The following is a 6,473-nucleotide window of genomic DNA, read 5'->3' on the forward strand; positions in this document are numbered from 1 at the left end:
AATTTCCAACTTCTCATCTCTAACTGAGGGAATAATAGCACATGTGTCATAAGATTGCCAAAAACTCAAGGAAACTTTCTTCAATTAGATGAAGAAATTCCTGCCGGTGGAGCACTACTTTGTGCTACCGATGAAGCATCACTCTGTCCTGCTGGTGAAGCATTGACTGGTTCTACTGGTGGAGGAGTATTCCCAATATTTAGATCAGCTTTTCTAATCCATTGTTTTGAGAATTCTTGCTTAACCTCTTCAACTTTTTCTTTACCTTTCAAGCTAGAACTTTTGTTGTCTACCGGTGATCCTTTACTTCTACAGAATTTTGCAATATGCCCAATATTGTTACATGCATAACAAGTTACATTATTCTTCTGAATAGCTTTCCCATAACCTATGCCGGTTTGTGTTCTGCATTGATTAGATAAATGTCCAAATCTTCCACAAACATAACATTTCACATTTATTCTGCAATTTCGGAAGTTGTGACCAACTTTGTTGCATTTTGAACATTGACCGGTGGGTGTGTTGATATTCTGATAATTTCTAGATCTACATTCATTTTCTCTATGACCATACTTATTATAGTTAAAGCATTTTCCATTGAATTTATAAGCATTAGGTTGTCTTACCGGTTTGCTGTGATCTTGAGTATTTGCAGTACAGGAGCTTTCACCAACTTCAAAGCCAATTCCAGAAGTGTCACCTTTAGGTTTTTGATTCTTTAGCAAAGTGCCAAGTTCCTCTGAGTTTTTCTTGAGTTTTTCTTTATGTTGATTTGCAGTTTCTAGTTCTCTTTCTAAGATTTCTTTCTATCTCATCAGTTCATTGGAGTCACTCTGAGTGTGCATCAGATCTGTCTTCAATAAGTCATTTTCATAGCTGAGTCTTATGTTCTCATTTGCTACATCACTTAGACTTCTGGTCAATTCTTCTTCATTCTTCTTTCTATCCTCAATTTCTTTACAAAATCTCATAGTCATATCCTACATCTCATTCTTTGTTGTCATGTTCTCCAATTTCAGCTTGCTTATCTGATCATTAAGTGATTCCTTTTCATCATTCTCATTTTGCATCTTGTCACAAAGTTCTCTTCTCTTATTTCTTGCAATAGTAAGAATTTCTTGAAGTGCCTAAATGATATCTTGAGTTGCCTTTAAATCATCTTCTAGTTTGATATTTTTCAATTTTTCTGTATCATAGTCTGAGAGAGCTCCTTCAAGTTGCTTCATCAGATTTTCCATCTTTACCGGTGTCAAGATCTTCCTCAAGCTGTTAGGCTTCTGAAAATAGAGGACCAAGCTCTGATACCAATTGTTAGGAATCCCACAAATACTGAGAGGGGGGGGGGGGGGTGAATCAGTATCTACCTGGTTATTAGAGTTTCTTAACTTAAAACATGCAGAACATATTACAACAGTGTACCGGTATGCAAGAAATAATGCAATGAACAAAATTAAAAACATCCATATGAGAAGCACACCATGACACAAGGATTTAATGAGGAAACCCGGTGTGGGAAAAACCTCAGTGGGATTTGTGACCCACAATATCCACTTACTGGCCAATAAGAGAATATTACTTACAAGAGGGGCCTGCACATGCAGGAAGGCCAATTGCCTAGAGCTCACTGCTCAATGGGAAGTCTCACTGACTTACAATATGGATTATACAAATCCAATATCTTGTACTACTTTATAATAGTATCTATAATGCCTGATCCAGTACCGGTTGCTGCTCTACTTCTTACATAAACCCTCTAACCTATATTTCGCATAATAGGTCTGCCTTAATATTTCACTTACACCACTTTCTTAACTTCCTTACAAAATGTCTACAATGATCTCTTTTATATATAAGAGTCATTTTACAACATGCCAAGTCAGCTTACAAAGTTTTTACAATAATAAACAAAATGTAATATAACAAAATCCTGTCGGCCTCTGTGCCGGTATACTTCTTTTCTCTATTCCGGTGCCGATGTCCTAAGTGCCAGTGTAGAGTTTGATCATTGATGTCAGTGAACTATCTTGTTGGTGTAATGCCTTGCCGGTATAATGCCTTGCCGGTGCCATAGGATTGTAAGGTTTCCATCAATGACAAAAGCTTCAATCACCTACAATGTCTCATTGGAGTGTGCATATGCCAACACCTGTATCTGTATCTGGAATACACAATATTTCAATTAAGTCATTAGATGTATGGTTAATAAATCAATAATCAATGAATAGTAAACCATTACAAAGCGACCCATTGCCTTCTAGTAGATGCGAGTTTAGATTGCTCTCAGATTGCTAAGCTATCCAGTGACTAGACAACACCTAAATGAAGGATTTTTAAATCTATATGAGCATGAATATGAGCTAAATGGATGCAAGATTTAAGCTAGATATGCAAGACTAATCTAACATGATTTACGCAATATATGAATATTTAAGATAAATGATTTAAGCAATATGAAATAACTAATATGCAAATTCTCAATGCAAATTATCAATGAACCTAGAGAAAAAACAACATAATAACAATATATTCTCCAGGATTTTTTTTGAATGAGAGATGAGAGCCTGAATTTATAGAAAATTCAAAAAGAAACCAAAGGCTGAGATCAAATGATGATGAGCGGTCAAGATTTTCCAAGAGGAAGCACAATCCAGGTGAATTGAAGTGATTGGATGCTTTTCTCAGTTTTAAAGGAAGTTGAACTAAAATTAAGATAAAATCAAGAAAAAATTGATTTATTCTCTATTTCATTCAATTTTAATATTTAATTGTTTTAATTGCTTTCTTTGAGTTTATTTATCAATTTTTAGTTTCAAGATTATCTCCAATTGATTTCTTTTCTCAATTTTTAATTCTTTTTTTTCCAAATAACTCCTTTTTTGATTTATTTCCTTTTTTGAAGATTTGTGCTCATAATTTCCAATTCCTCTTTCTTGATTTGTTTCCTTTTTTGAAGATTTATGGCAATTTTGATTTATTTTTCAAATTAATTCCTCTTTTTGATGATTTAATGGTAAATTGATTTATTTAATTAAATATGCAAAAGATATTTAATTAAAATAAATAAGATAATTGTTTAAAATGATTTACTTGGAATGATTAATTAATTAAATAAATATTTACTTAATATTGAGTTACTGATTTTGCCATGTGACATTGATGATTTTAGAATTAATTGTGTGCTCAAGATTTATTTAATTGCCTTTGGTTAGGACCTTGGTGACATTGTCAAGATTAGGGGCCCATGGTTTAGATGACCATTTTTAGGGTATTACAAAAATCATTTAACAAGTTTAAGGCATTTAGAGCCTTAGTTGAGAATGAAAGTGGAAAGAAGATAGATTGCTTAAGAACTGATCGAGGTGGTGAATTTACTTCAGAGGAATTCACTAGATACTGTGAAGACAATGAAATTAAGAGGCAACTTTCTTCACCTAGTTCACCATAGCATAATGGTATTGCAGAAAGGAACAACCGGTTAGTAGTTGAAGTTGCTAGGACTATGCTAATTCAAGGAGGTGTAGCTAAGACATTTTGGAGAGAGGTTGTCAGCACAACTGTTTACACAATGAACCAGATACTAGTTAAAAGTGGCAAGGATAAAACTCCCTATGAGTATTGGTATGGTAGATCACCTAATGTCGGTTACTTTAAACATTTTGGTAGCATATGTTTTATCAAAAGAGGTGATTATGTTGGAAATTTTGATGCCAAGAGTGATGAAGGCATATTTCTTGGTTACTCCACCAAGAGAAAAGCTTACAAGTGTTATAACAACTAGACTAAGAAGACCATTGAAAGTGTTAATGTCCTAGTTGATGAGTTTCCTAAGAAATTAGGAGAATCCAGTAAGGAGAAGGAAGAAGAAGAACCTTACACACTGTTGTTGGAACTAGAACTGGTAAAGCCAGAAGTTGTCTAATAGAACAAAGAAGCCCCAGTTCAACCAGAACAGAAAGGTCCAACAGAAGATGATGAAATTGAAGAAGAAGAGATTGGAAATCAAGATCATGTTATTATAAGGTATGCTAGACTCAATCATAGCCCCAATCAGCTTATTGGAGATGGGAATGTAGTTGTGCTAACAAGAACAAGGATTAGAGAGAAATCATGTATGATTTCCACCATTGAGCCTAGAACAGCAAAAGAATAATTTGTAGATGAAGACTGGATCAAGGCAATGGACAAAGAACTTGGCCAGATAGAGAAGAACAATACTTGGTCATTGGTACCCAGACCAAAGAACAAGAAAGTAATAGGTACAAAATGGTTATTCATAAATAAACTAAATGAAGATGGAGTAGTGGTCAAGAATAAAGCTAGACTGGTATGGAAAGGATATGCATAAGAAGAAGGTGAAGATTATAGTGAGACATTTGCACCAGTTGCAAGATTGGAAGGAGTAAGGACTCTACTTGCATCTGTAGCCTACAGAGGATTCAAAGTATATTAGATGGATGTGAAATCAACATTTCTAAATGAAATATTGGAAGAAGAGGTCTACATTGAACAACCATATGGTTATGCTTTAACTATAGAAAAGAACATGGTGTAAAAATTACATAAGGCATTATATGGACTAAAACAAGCACCTAGAGCATGGTATGAAAGATTTTACTCTCACTTGGTGAAGATAGGTTTTCAAAGAACCAATGAAGACAATAACATATATATCAAGACAAAAGGAGATAAGATACTCGTAAGTGAGGTATTTGTGGATGATATCATTTTTGGAGGTGTAGCGTCGTCAAATTGCAACACTTGCAATTTTGACTGCATTTGGGTCTTCATGATGGCGGCGCAACGCTGAACCTGAATGGAGACCCCGAAACCTGTTTAAGACATTAAAAATTGCATCTTTTTGCACCTTGGCCTGATCCTCCTTGCACCTTGCTGTCCCGGGAGGTGGGACCATGGCGCCCAGCGCCTTGGTCCTTTAGGACCATGGTACCTAGTGCCCTGGTCCTTCAAGACCATGGTGCCCAGCGCCCTGGTCCCTGGCCCTATTTTGGGCCCGGTCTCTTGTTGGGCATCGGGTCTTCAAGTTTGCAATTCGGAAAATAATGCTCCTAGGTCGGCCTAAGGTCGGAAAAATCAGTCTCCTAACCCTAACTGACAAGTATATAAACTACATTTCCCCTCCCAGAAAGGTGGTAAAAAGAGAGCGAAAAACATATATGTGCAAGAGGCGGAAGCGATAGGCAAACACTCAAACATTCAAGCATTCAAGCATTCCTTCAAGCAATTGAGCATTCTAGGTCTCCATTCAAGGCTAGGTGTTGCATTCAAGACAAGGATTCAACCATTGAAGAGGAGATCACCTACAACATACAACATACAACATCATTACACCTTCGCATGTAAGAATACAAACATTCTTACAACAAGGTATCAATACTTGATTACATTACAAACATTTACATTTACAGCATTCTCATTTCTTGGTTAATTCCAAAACCGGGGTTTGACCTGAAGGCAAACCCCTAATCCCTAACCCCCCAATCGTCCTCTCTTTTCTGTGTGTAGGTTGCAGGTACGCAACTGTAATTGAAGATCTAGAATCCTTGTGCAGAGACGAACAGATCCCCCTTCGTTTTGCGGATTTTTCGGAGGACCGTGTGCACTCCGGGCACCATCGTCCCATCAACTTTCACTCAAACTTGCAGGACAACATCGTCTTGACATTTTACTACTAATTTTAGGTCCTTAGCTTCATCCCGTGTCCCAATCTTCGTCTACAAACGAATCTTTCTTACTTTTCATGCACTACTAGTTCAATCCTTCTATCCACATTCTTTACAAAAGAGGGTATCCTTGCTATCTCAACCCTTGAAACTCATTTAGAATTCAATCTTGCATTGTGTGGGATTGGATCTTGTGAGTTTCAACCCCTCTTTTGAATGTAAATTCTCTCCTAAGTGAAAACCGTCAATCCTAGTGACCTCCTTTCTCTCTCCTTGGAGTGTGGGGAACACCTAGGGTTCAATTTTCCGCTTTACATTTTGGTGAACCCAACATGAACATCCTAATTCTGATTATTCATGGTTAGATCTGAAAAATTGTCTTCCTTAATTACATTTCCATGTTTGATCTTTTGCAAATTTTAGAGGTGAATGGCATAAAAACCCTAAATTTTCCTTTTAGTAATTGAGCTTGTGAAATGTTTAATTGTGAATGCTTGTTTCAGATCTACCCTTCTATTGCAAATTGTCAATTCATATTTGTGCTTTAATTCTGAAAATTAAGTGGTTAAGTGTCAAAACCCTAATTTTTAAAACCCTCTTGATTCAACCTTTGACCGATGATTCCATTGATCAAAACACCTCCAAATTGGCTGTAACTTTGGATTCTACAACAAAATCATAATATCTCTCATCCCTAAAAATTTTGAAAAAAGTTGCGAGGACCATGTGCACCCCGAGTGCCATCGTCCCTGACATTTTTTCCAAAATTTTGGGAGCTAGATCTTACTGTAT

This window comes from Cryptomeria japonica, chromosome 2 (genome assembly GCF_030272615.1).
Source record: "Cryptomeria japonica chromosome 2, Sugi_1.0, whole genome shotgun sequence".
Taxonomy (NCBI): domain Eukaryota; kingdom Viridiplantae; phylum Streptophyta; class Pinopsida; order Cupressales; family Cupressaceae; genus Cryptomeria; species Cryptomeria japonica.